Raw genomic sequence first — 12,718 nt, 5'->3', positions numbered from 1 at the left:
TCATTCTGTTCATCTCCAATATTAAGCATCTAGAATCCCTTACACCATGAAATTTCTGAAACAATCCGTTACATTCAGTTCAGTTCACCGTTCAGTCCCCCACCTTTGCCACAACAATCATATGTCCATTTTCCAATTTGTACATTTTTTATTTTCTCTCATTTCACTCACAGTAAGCATTGTTTTTCTTGCTGCACCCTCTCCTGTGCTCCTGTGTGGCTTTCTCCATTATTAGGATAACCATCAAAGGGCTAAGCAGTGGTTTTTGATGAACATCACATATGTTTTAAACTCTTCCTTTATTCTGTTGCCTTCCCTCTAGTTGTAGTGTTATGGTGGAATAACCTCACTAACTTTTGAGTCTTTCTGGTATGCCAATTTAATCAATTGCCTCATTACTGCTTTGTCAAATACCTTTCCAAGATCTGCAAATATTAGGTATAATTTCTTCATCTTTATTAAATGCTTTTATGGAAATTTTTTTATTATAAGATTGCTTCTGCTGCTGATCTTTTTATCTTTGACCAGTTTTTGTAGTCTTTCCTCCAACTTTTTTTCTAATACAGGATTTTCATAGTATGTTCAAGAAGTCCTATTTCTCTGTAATTTCCACATTGCAGTGCATACCCTTTACCTTTAAATACAATTTTTGGAAGGATTGTTTGACACTTTTCTGTTTCTATTTTCATTTATCAGATTTCAGCTTCTCCACTCCTATGTTATCTTCTCTCTTGTCTTCTTAAAAATTGTTTATTCCTATGCGGATACAAACTTCTGAGTCATTTATGTGGGTTACTGCTAATCATGTTTGTTCCATAACTAGAATACAAACCTACGCTATTTATTTAGGGGTATTACTTTCTGCGAAGCTGAAATGACGAGCCATTAAAATTTAGCGAGGGTTAACTACCCATAGTGGGGGGGGGGGGGTAGCTTGCTACCACTCCCACTCACACACCAGTGATTTAGCTCGCTTTACTTTTGGCGTGGATGGACACCAGTTGTAACTGTTCTTCCTCCTCGCCTATTTTGGAATGCCATTAATTTTTTACTTTTAACTTACTTTTTTCTTATATGTATACAGTATATGAAAACATTCTTAATGTTTATGTATATATATATATATATATATATATATATATATATATATATATATATATATATATATATATATAGAAATGTTGTAAGTTTCCTTTTCAGTGTTTGTGCTATGCGTGTGATAACGTATGCGACAGGTTCTCAAGATACCTGCGCAAGGCCGGGGAACCTTCCCTTCCGACCTCTCCCCTCTTGTCCATCAGTCTTCCCGTCGGTGGATACCTACCATTGACTCGGCCGCCGCCGCAGGGGAATCGTCATCGTTTGGACCCTCCTCGTTCAACTGTTGTCTTCGCCTCTCCCTCTTCCACGGGGAACATATGGATTACTGAGGAAAGGGAGTGTGGTCTTTCAGAGATTAACTTCAGTCTTTCTCTTCTCAAGGCCGTTCATCTTTCATGGGCTTCCGACAGTGTACTAACGGGGAGAGCACCTTTCCCGTTTGCGGGTTATGTTGCGCTTCCGATTGTTTTCTTAGTTATTTAAGTGAAATTATAATTGTTTGTAATTTAACTTTTCAGCTTCTCCATGGGGAACACTTCCCTGTAGAGGATCAGTGGTTCTTCCTATTAGTGAATATTTTTAGCTGATTTGAATAATTGTAATTTTTGTTTTATTTGCAGTTACTCTCCACTCCCCTTCTCCCGTCGATAACAACCGGGGAAGGGAGGGCGCAGTTCTCATTTTATGTTTGTTCCCTCGGTGTCTCCTTTTCCTTTGCGTACTAGGTGTTCCTCCCGAGGGAGATTGTTGTTACATAATTTATTTTATTTTTCCTCAGAGCGATGCAGTTCCTCTTCGTTCGACTAAGAGAGCCGACGAAGCAGATCTGTTCTGTTCATGCCTGGGGAATCTGCTATCACTGCCGACCCTCAGAGGACATCATGGGCGTCATCTCTTCTCTTAGAAGTATGCCCATGGCAGCACCTGATCAGCACTTCATCTTCGAGGAACTAGCTCCGGATACGCTTCCTCAGGCAGCGCTCTTGAAACATCATCTTTGAATACTACCAGGAGGTTCGCCTCTAGGGGTTGGGCTAGTTTCCCTTTCGAGGAAGAGTTTCCCTCCCGAGGTGTGGGGTTGTTTCTCCCTTCCGAGGGAGAACTTCCTGCATCTTCATCACTTCATTGACTCAGACTGCTGTTGCTGTCTTCGCCTAGACTATGCTCCCCCTTGCTGAGTCTCTCTTCCTTTGGGGGCGGAGCATAGTCTTAGGCAAGTCTCTCCTGCGAAGTGATCACGTTTCTCGTTCGCGAGAGGGACCACTCATAGAGACTCCTCTTCGCAGGATTGCTACTGCTGAAGGTCAACTTGCTGATCCACCGGCTCTCATTGGCGTCATTTGTTCCAGGGCCTTCTCCTGACGACGCTGCAGCTAGTCCTTGGACTTCGGTCGTGGACTCTTCTGTGGATCGTTCGCGATCTCCATCGGTGGATGTTCACCCTTCCAAAGGGCACATCCCAGTTCCTGATCGTCCTACCAGCTGACCTGCCAGCCAACCTATGATCGTCAACGCAATAGAGCTCACTGAAACCTCAGCGCGCGCACACAACTTCGGTCTCCTGCTCGCCAGCACTGTTCTACACACCAGCACTCTCCTGCACGCCAGCGTTCTCCTGCGCGCCAATGCTCTCATATGCGTCAGCACTCTCCTGAGCGCCAGCACTCTCCTGAGCGCCAGCACTCTCCCGCGCACGCCATCAGTCTTCCCGGTGCATGCTCCGGCAGTTTTCCGCACGCACGCGGGCCAGATGTCTCCAGCGCGCTGCGCGCCAGCAGTCTCCCGCGTGTGCACGCGCGAGTTCTCGCCCGCGATCGCCGCGTTCACGATCCTACGCGCCCTCACGACCATACACGCGTGCTCCTGCGCATTCTAGGGAGACTGCACAACACCCTCTCATATGCAGCGCTCACCAACTCGCCAGCTTTTGCCAAAGAGCCTGCTCACCAGTGATCTTCTTCGCATTCACCGAAAACTGCGCTTCAGCAGAAACTGAGCACCAGCATCTTCCTGTGCGTCAACGCTCCAGTGCTCTTCTGCGCACTCGCGCGAAAGGCAAAAATAATGAAAACTTTTTGACAGGTCACCATTGCTCCATTCCCCTGCCCACAAACGCATTACAGTGAGCCCTCGCTACTTCGCGGTTCGACCATCGCGGATTCACCACTTCGCGGATTTTTTTCATAACGCATGTATAGGCCTATATATATATCGCGGATTTTCTGGAAATTTCGAAAATACTGCGATGTGACCGATGGTGCGAGATTGGAGAAAATAAGGAAAATTGAATCATGATTGATTTTTAATATAAATGAAACTTTGAGGAGCAACAAAGATATTTGTTAGAGAGATAGAGAGAGGTAAGGAATGGGAGGTAGTGAAAAGTAGCCCAGAGAGAGAGAGAGAGAGAGAGAGAGAGTGTGTGTGTGTGTGTGTGTGTGTGTTGTTTTAAATGTAATAAACAAAAAATTTGATAGGTTATAACACATTGGTGCTTATGTAATATCAACTGTATACTGTAGACGGTTTGAATAAGTTAAGAAATGGTATAAACGATACTTTGTTAGTGTATTCGTACACTCTCAAGAGGGGCAGCTAGACGTCATCTGATCTAATCACAGCCAAAAGTAAAACAAAAAGAAGTCAACAATACTCGATTTTTAAAACACACCCAAAATTTAAAAACAAAAGTACACGCTTTCTTAATGTGCAATTAACTATTTAAAGAGTAGCAATTTTCTAGAATAAAATGATGTTTCCCAAAAATTAGTGGTTTGCTGATGAAATCGGATGCCGTATTTTTAGCAACGATTGAAATGGATGTAAACTCGGCATAATTTTTTCGTTTCGTATTTAATTGACACTAAGAAAACTAATTTTAGTTTCTTCATCTATATGTAAGTATTGTATAACACGAAGAGAGAGAGAGAGAGAGAGAGAGAGAGAGAGAGAGAGAGAGAGAGAGAGAGAGAGAGAGAGAGAGAGAATGAATCGGCTGTTGTAATCGAATGCCGTGTTTTTGTTTCATGAGAATTTCATCGCCACGACTATAACAACAACATACTGTACTGAACTTTACAATATTATACAGACTACTGTAATATGATAAAGTAAAATATTTGTAATAACCTATTTTATATGAAATGGGGCTATTTTTTTTTTTTTTTTAATTTACATTTACAGTGAACCCTCGCTTATCGCGGTAGATAGGTTCCAGACGCGGCCGCGATAGGTGAAAATCCACGAAGTAGTGACATCATATTTACCTATTTATTTAACATGTATATTCGGACTTTTAAAACCTTTCCTTGTACGTAGTACTGTTAACAAACCACCCTTTAATGTACAGAACACTTAATGCATGTACTACAGCACCCTAAACTAAAACAGGCACAAATATTAAAGGCGATTTTATATCATGCGTTTCCTAAACACCTAAAAAGCACGATAAAAAATGGCAACCAATGTTTTGTTTACGTTCATCTCTGATCATAATGAAGAAACAAACTCATTTAGTGTACACATATATGTATAGGTTAGTTTTTGCATCGATTATATTGATTATACAGTACTGTATGTTGATTTTTTTATTACCAATGTTTTAGTTTACGTATTTTTCTTAGGACTTCCAAATGAAATGTTTTTCTTTATGACGCCGCCTGAAACGACGGCGTCATAAAGTACTGTACGCTCAGTAAACAACCACGCTCAGAACAAACAAGGCATTTAACGCGCATGATGATAGTGATAAATAATGATACAGTACAGTATTTACAGTAAAAGCATTTACAAAATATGTTACCTTACAAATATAATTTACCGTATCTATATAAAATCATACAGTACTGTACAGCACATACAGTATTGTACGTAGCAAAGCAGAAAAACAATTTACGAGAGAGAGAGAGAGAGAGAGAGAGAGAGAGAGAGAGAGGAGAGAGAGAGAGAGAGAGAGAGATTGTTTTACGTACGTACAGTAAATGTAAATTTTAAACATAAAAAATTAATTTACGAGAGAGAGAGAGAGAGAGAGAGAGAGAGAGAGAGAGAGAGAGAGAGAGAGAGAGAGAGAGATTGTTTTACGTACGTAAATGTAAATTTTAAACAAAAAAAATATGATAGGTTACAACATGTAGACTTTTAAAACCTTCCCTTTAACTTAATGCATACAGTACGTACAGTACTAAACTATAAAACAGGCACAAATACAGTTTTAGAATGTAAGAATATTAAAGTAAAAAATAAAGATTGTTACTGTACTCACCACGAAAGAAGTTGAAGAAAAACTTGAATGATGATGGCGATGAATTTGCTGCACAGTAGAAATGATGATGATGAAGCTGATGATGTGTTCTACTGTGCAGCCAGGTAGTATTTTACGTCTCTTCAGACGGAGGTGTCTTTTCCTGGGACACCTCTTCAACTTCTTCCTGGGAAACTTCTTCAATTTCTTCCGAAGGCGTACTAGCAGGAGGAACTGGCTCTTTTTTGCGAGGCTGGAAGAACATTGTGATCGGAAGTTGTTGCCGCTGCTTCTTTTTTCGATCCAAGAGCATTTTGTAGGGAGTCATGTCTTCATCGATCTTGTTGCAGAATTGCATCGAGCGAACCATATCCTCGTCCCACTCTTGCAACATTTCTTTCAACTCCTTCGCATGGTTGCAGGCCTTGGCAAGCCGTTCTAATGTTAAGCCCGTTTCTTCGACATTTTCTTGGGTCTCTTCCTGGGTTTCACTCTCTTCTTCGCTTGCCGATTTCGTCAGGTCTTCGAGGTCTGCGTCAGTTAGGGGCTGGGAATGGCAGTCCAATAACTCGTCGACGTCTTCAGTCGTCATGTCGCCAAACCCGTCACCTCCAATTATGGCAGCCAACTGCACAGATTTGCGTATTGCAGAGTGTTGGATTTCCGACGGAGTAAATCCCTTGTCGTCGTAAACAATCTCGGGCCACAACTTCCAGCTCGCATTCACGGTTGCAGGTTTCATCTCTTGAAGTGCCTTCTGAATATTCTGCAGGCACGTGGCTATGGTGTACTGCCGCCAGTACGCCTTCAAGTTAAAATCTTCATCCTCATCATCTTGGGCAGCATCCACACACGCAACGAGGTCCGCCAAGGTGTTCTTCGTGTAGAGGGCCTTGAACGCCCTGATAACCCCCTGGTCCATCGGTTGAATTAATGACGTGGTGTTGGGTGGCAGGAACTCAACCTGAATGCCCTCATGCGACAGGTCAGTTGCGTGTCCACCAGCGTTATCCAAAAGGAGAAGGATCTTGAATGGCAAGCCCTTCTCTACGAGATATTTGCTGACTTGCGGGATAAAACACTGATGGAACCAGTTGGAGGTCAGCATCTTCGTAATCCATGCTTTTTGATTATGCATCCAGTACACGGGAAGGAGATTCTTATTTTTATTTTTCAAAGCGCGAGGATTTTTCGACTTATAAATAAGCCCCGGCTTTAGCAAAAATCCAGCAGCATTGCCACACATCACGAGGGTAACGCAATCCTTGAATGCTTTAAAGCCAGAGGCTTTGGCTTCCTCTTTGAACAGGAAAGTTCGCGACGGCATTCTCTTCCAAAACAAGCCGGTCTCATCCATATTAAAGACTTGTTCCGGCTTGTATCCACCTTCGGCGATAATATTCTTGAACGTCTGGTTCACGTAAGTTTCAGCAGCGGCAGTGTCAGCGGAAGCAGACTCCCCATGCAGGGAAACGCTTTTCAGGGCGAAGCGTTTCTGAAACTTCGCGAACCATCCTTTGCTGGCGGAAAAACGTTTCTGAGGCTGGGAATCAGTGGATGTCCCTGGTTGAGGATCATCTGCATCATCATCATCTTCAGCATGGTTGCCGTCGTCGTCTTTAGGTTCCTTTGCAGCAAAATTCTCATATAAGCTCAAAGCCTTTGTTTGGATGGTGTTCGTATCCAACGCTATGTTCTTCTTCCGGCAGTTGGCAATCCACACAGCTAAAGCACCTTCCATGCGTACGATCGTTTTATTACGCGTTGTAACGACTCGCTTCGCTGATCTGCTAAAGGTGATTGCAGCCGTCTTTCTAATGTTCGCCTCGTCCTTCTTGATATAGCGAACAGTAGATTCGTTGATGCCAAAATGGCGCCCAGCGTCCGCATAACTTCTACCATCTTTTAACATATCGAGAAGCGTAACCTTCTCAGCTATCGTCATCATCCTTTGGTGGCGTTTAGGCTCACTACCAGCCTTAAGAGAAGCAGAACGCTTGGGAGCCATTACAGTAGGATTTGACAAAAAGTTCAACTTAAAAAAGTCGCACACAGCACAGATTCACAAACTTAAGAACGTCTACTCAGCGATACGCGGTAAGAGAAAGTGGACGATCCAGCCCCGCGAGAACCTAGATGCTGCGGGTAGGAGATGATGGCAAAACACCAATCACAGGCTAGATAACAAAACTTGAGTTCTGATTCGTCATCTATCAGCGCTTGAACCAATCACAACCCGTCTTACAGTATATGATGCGTAGGTTACCAACTCATAGAAGATGCCCCGCGCATACCGAACGTACGTAGATTAATAATACCGTAATAATAATAAATAATGATGATAATACAGTACAGTACTGTAATAATAATAATAATGATAATAATAATAACAATCATAATTTTATTAACAACAACAACAATAATACAGTAATAACAATATTTAATAGCTTTACGTATGCTACAGTGTTTTATTCTTTTGTAGGATGTGTGTGTGTGTGTGTCTCTCTCTCTCTCTCTCTCTCTCTCTCTCTCTCTCTCGTACGCTTATTCGAAATGTGATTTTTGCAACAAAGAATATTATTGGATGCAGTACTGTACTACGTACGTATACATACAAAAGATTCATGGAAAAGAAGCACATCCATTACATTTGTAGTACTGTACGTACAGTAGTAGTCAACAGCAGCCTTACTGTACACCATTCTAATACGTATTGTATGACTGCATCTGATTTGCGTTTCATGTTCGATTTAATTTTACTACGTACTGTATACAGTACTGAATTATCGTATGATAATACAGTACAGTACAGTAATACAGTAATAATAATAATAATAATAATGATAATAATAATAACAATAATAATTTTATTAACAACAACAACAATAATAATAATAATAACAATACAGTACTGTAATAATAATACAGCTTTACGTACGCTATTTTACGCTTTTGTTGTACTGTAGGATGTGTGTGTGTCTCTCTCTCTCTCTCTATCTCTCTCTCTCGTACGCTTATTCGAAATGTGATTTTTGCAACAAAGAATATTATTGGATGCAGTACTACGTACGTATACATACAAAAGATTCATGGAAAAGAAGCACATCCATTACATTTGTAGTACTGTACGTACAGTAGTAGTCAACAGCAGCCTTACTGTACACCATTCTAATATTGTATGACTGCATCTGATTTGCGTTTCATGTTCGATTTAATTTTACTACGTACTGTATACAGTACATTATCGTATGATCACATTCTCTTTTCGTGTTTTATTTCTTTCTGTGCTGAATTATATATCATATGTACAGTGAACCATCGCTACTTCGCGGTTCGACAATCGCGGATTCACCACTTCGCGGGGTTTTCCCATAACCCATATATATATACATATCGCGGATTTTCCGGAAAATTCGAAAATACCGCGAAATCTGAAGATAACCAAATACGATATTTTGTTACCTGTAATTCCATTAATACTGTAATTAGTAATATCTGCTCTTACTGATTGTTCATTGCATTACATATGATATATAATTCAGCACAGAAAGAAATAAAACACGAAAAGAGAATGTGATCATACGATAATTCAGTACGTAGTAAAATTAAATCGAACATGAAACGCAAATCAGATGCAGTCATACCATATTAGAATGGTGTGTACTGTAATGGATGTGCTTCTTTTCCATGAATCTTTTGTATGTATACGTACGTAGTACAGTACTGCATCCAATAATATTCTTTGTTGCAAAAATCACATTTCGAATAAGTACTGTAAGCGTACGAGAGAGAGAGAGAGAAAGAGAGAGAGAGAGAGAGAGGCGTAAAATAGCGTACGTACGTAAATTTTTATTATTATTGTTATTATTATTATTATTGTTGTTGTTGTTAATAAAATTATTATTGTTATTATTATTAATCATTATTATTATTATTATTACTGTACAGTATTATTATCATTATTTATTATTATTACGGTATTGTACTTAATCTACGTACGTTCAGTATGCGCGGGGGCATCTTCTATGAGTAACCAACGCACCATAGTACTGTAAGACGGGTTGTGATTGGTTCAAGCGCTGATAGATGACGAATCAAAACTCAAGTTTTGTTATCTAGCCTGTGATTGGTGTTTTGCCATCATCTCCTACCCGCAGCATCACAGTTCTCGCGGGGCTGCATCGTTCACTTTCTCTTTCCGCGTATTGCTGAGTAGACGTTCTTAACTTTGTGAAGTTTAATCTGTGCTGTGTGCGACTGTTTTAAGTTGAACTTTTTGTTGAACTTTCTGTTACAATGGCTCCCAAGCGTTCTGCTTCTAGTAAGGCTGGTAGTGAGCCTAAACGCCACCGAAGAATGATGACGATAGCTGAGAAGGTTACGCTTCTCGACATGTTAAAAGATGGTAGAAGTTACGCGGCCGCCGGCCGCCATTTTGGCATCAACGAATCCACCGTTCGCTACATCAAGAAGGACGAGGCGAACATTAGAAAGACTGCTGCAATCACCTTTAGCAGATCAGCGAAGCGAGTCGTTACAACGCGTAATAAAACGATCGTACGCATGGAAGGTGCTTTAGCTGTGTGGATTGCCGACTGCCGGAAGAAGAACATAGCGTTGGATACGAACACCATCCAAACAAAGGCTTTGAGCTTGTATGAGAATTTTGCTGCAAAGGAACCTAAAGAGGACGACGGCAACCATGCTGAAGATGATGATGATGCAGATGATCCTCAACCAGGGACATCCACTGATTCCCAGCCTCAGAAACGTTTTTCCGCAAGCAAAGGATGGTTCGCGAAGTTTCAGAAACGCTTCGCCCTGAAAAGCGTTTCCCTGCATGGGGAGTCTGCTTCTGCTGACACTGCCGCTGCTGAAACTTACGTGAACCAGACTTTCAAGAACATTATCGCTGAAGGTGGATACAAGCCGGAACAAGTCTTTAATATGGATGAAACCGGCTTGTTTTGGAAGAGAATGCCGTCGCGAACTTTCCTGTTCAAAGAGGAAGCCAAAGCCTCTGGCTTTAAGGCATTCAAGGATCGCGTTACCCTCGTGATGTGTGGCAATGCTGCTGGATTTTTGTTAAAGCCGGGGCTTATTTATAAGTCGAAAAATCCTCGCGCTTTGAAAAACAAAAATAAGAATCTCCTTCCCGTGTACTGGATGCATAATCAAAAAGCATGGATTACGAAGATGCTGACCTCCAACTGGTTCCACCAGTGTTTCATCCCGCAAGTCCATTGAATATCTCTTAGAGAAGGGCTTGCCATTCAAGATCCTTCTCCTTATGGATAACGCTGGTGGACACGCAACTGACCTGTCGCGTGAGGGCGTTCAGGTTGAGTTCCTGCCACCCAACACCACGTCATTAATTCAACCAATGGACCAGGGGGTTATCAGGGCGTTCAAGGCCCTCTACACGAAGAATACCTTGGCGGACCTCGTTGCGTGTGTGGATGCTGCCCAAGATGACGAGGATGAAGACTTCAACTTGAAGGCGTACTGGCGGCAGTACACCATAGCCACGTGCCTGCAGAATATTCAAAAGGCACTTCAAGAGATGAAACCTGCAACCGTAAATGCGAGCTGGAAGAAGCTGTGGCCCGATATTGTTTACGACGACAAGGGATTTACTCCGTCGGAAATCCAACACTCTGCAATACGGAAATCTGTGCAGTTGGCTGCCATAATTGGGGGTGACGGGTTTGGCGACATGACGACTGAAGACGTCGACGAGTTGTTGGACTGCCATTCCCAGCCCCTAACTGACGCAGACCTCGAAGACCTGACGAAATCGGCAAGTGAGGAAGAGAGTGAGGGTACCCAGGAAGAGACCCAAGAAAATGTCGAAGAAACGGGCTTAACATTAGAACGGCTCGCCAAGTTCTGCAACCATATGAAGGAGGCGAAAGAAATGTTGCAAGAGTGGGACGAGGATATGGTTCGCTCGATGCAATTCTGCAACAAGGTTGATGACATCACGACTCCCTACAGGATGCTCTTGGATCGAAAAAAGAAGCAGCGGCAACAACTTCCGATCACAATGTTTTTTCAGCCTCGCAAAAAAGAGCCAGTTCCTCCTGCTAGTACGCCTTCGGAAGAAATAGAAGAAGTGTCCCAGGAAGAAGTTGAAGAGGTGTCCCAGGAAAAGACACCTCCGTCTGAAGAGACGTAAAATACTATCATTGACTGCACAGTAGAACACATCATCAGCTTCATCATCATCATTTCTACTGTGCAGCAAATTCATCGCCATCGTCATTCAAGTTTTTCTTGAACTTCTTTCGTGGTGAGTACAGTAACAATCTTTATTTTTTACTTTAACCTGTTTTATAGTTTAGTAATGTACGTACTGTATGCATTAAGTTAAAGGGAAGGTTTTAAAAGTCTACATGTTGTAACCTATCATATTTTTTTTGTTTAAAATTTACATTTACATACGTAAAACAATCTCTCTCTCTCTCTCTCTCTCTCTCTCTCTCTCTCTCTCTCTCAAATTGTTTTCCTGCTTTGCTACGTACAAGTACTGTATAATTTATATTTGTAAGGTAACATATTTTGTAAATGCTTTTACTGTAAATACTGTATGTACTGTATCATTATTTATCACTATCATCATGCGTGTTAAATGCCTTGTTTGTTCTGAGCGTGGTTGTTTACTGAGCGTACACGCCGTCGTTTCAGGCGGCGTCATAAAGAAAAAGATTTCATTTGGAAGTCCTAAGAAAAATACGTAAACTAAAACATTGGTAATAAAAAAATCAACATACAGTACTGTATAATCAATATAATCGATGCAAAAACTAACCATACGTACATATATGTGTACACTAAATGAGTTTGTTTCTTCATTATGATCAGAGATGAACGTAAACAAAACATTGGTTGCCATTTTTTATCGTGCTTTTTAGGTGTTTAGGAAACACATGATATAAAATCGCCTTTAATATTTGTGCCTGTTTTAGTTTAGGGTGCTGTAGTACATGCATTAAGTGTTCTGTACATTAAAGGGTGGTTTGTTAACAGTACTACGTACAAGGGAAGGTTTTAAAAGTCCGAATATACATGTTAAATAAATAGGTAAATATGCTGTCACTACTTCGCGGATTTTCACCTATCGCGCCCGCGTCTGGAACCTATCTACCGCGATAAACGAGGGTTCACTGTAATGCAATGAACAATCAGTAAGAGCAGATATTACTAATTACAGTATTAATGGAATTACAGGTAACAAAATATCGTATTTGGTTGTCTTCAGATTTCGCGGTATTTACGAATTTTCCGGAAAATCCGCGATATGTATATATATATGGGTTATGGAAAAAACCCGCGAAGTGGTGAATCCGCGATTGTCGAACCGCGAAGTAGCGA

The 12,718-nt window shown here is 41.4% G+C and overlaps 1 protein-coding gene across 2 annotated transcripts in view; it reads left to right on the top strand.

Annotated features, from left to right (window-relative positions):
- barc (RRM1_TatSF1_like and RRM2_TatSF1_like domain-containing protein barc) overlaps positions 1–12,718 on the top strand; it is a 224,230-nt gene that overhangs the window by 130,790 nt on the left and 80,722 nt on the right. The gene's annotated exons all lie outside the window — the stretch shown is intronic.

Source organism: Palaemon carinicauda, chromosome 22, assembly GCF_036898095.1.
Source record: "Palaemon carinicauda isolate YSFRI2023 chromosome 22, ASM3689809v2, whole genome shotgun sequence".
Lineage (NCBI taxonomy): Eukaryota > Metazoa > Arthropoda > Malacostraca > Decapoda > Palaemonidae > Palaemon > Palaemon carinicauda.
The sequence above is the reverse complement of the archived record's forward strand: the minus strand, read 5'-3'. Positions and strand labels throughout refer to the sequence as shown.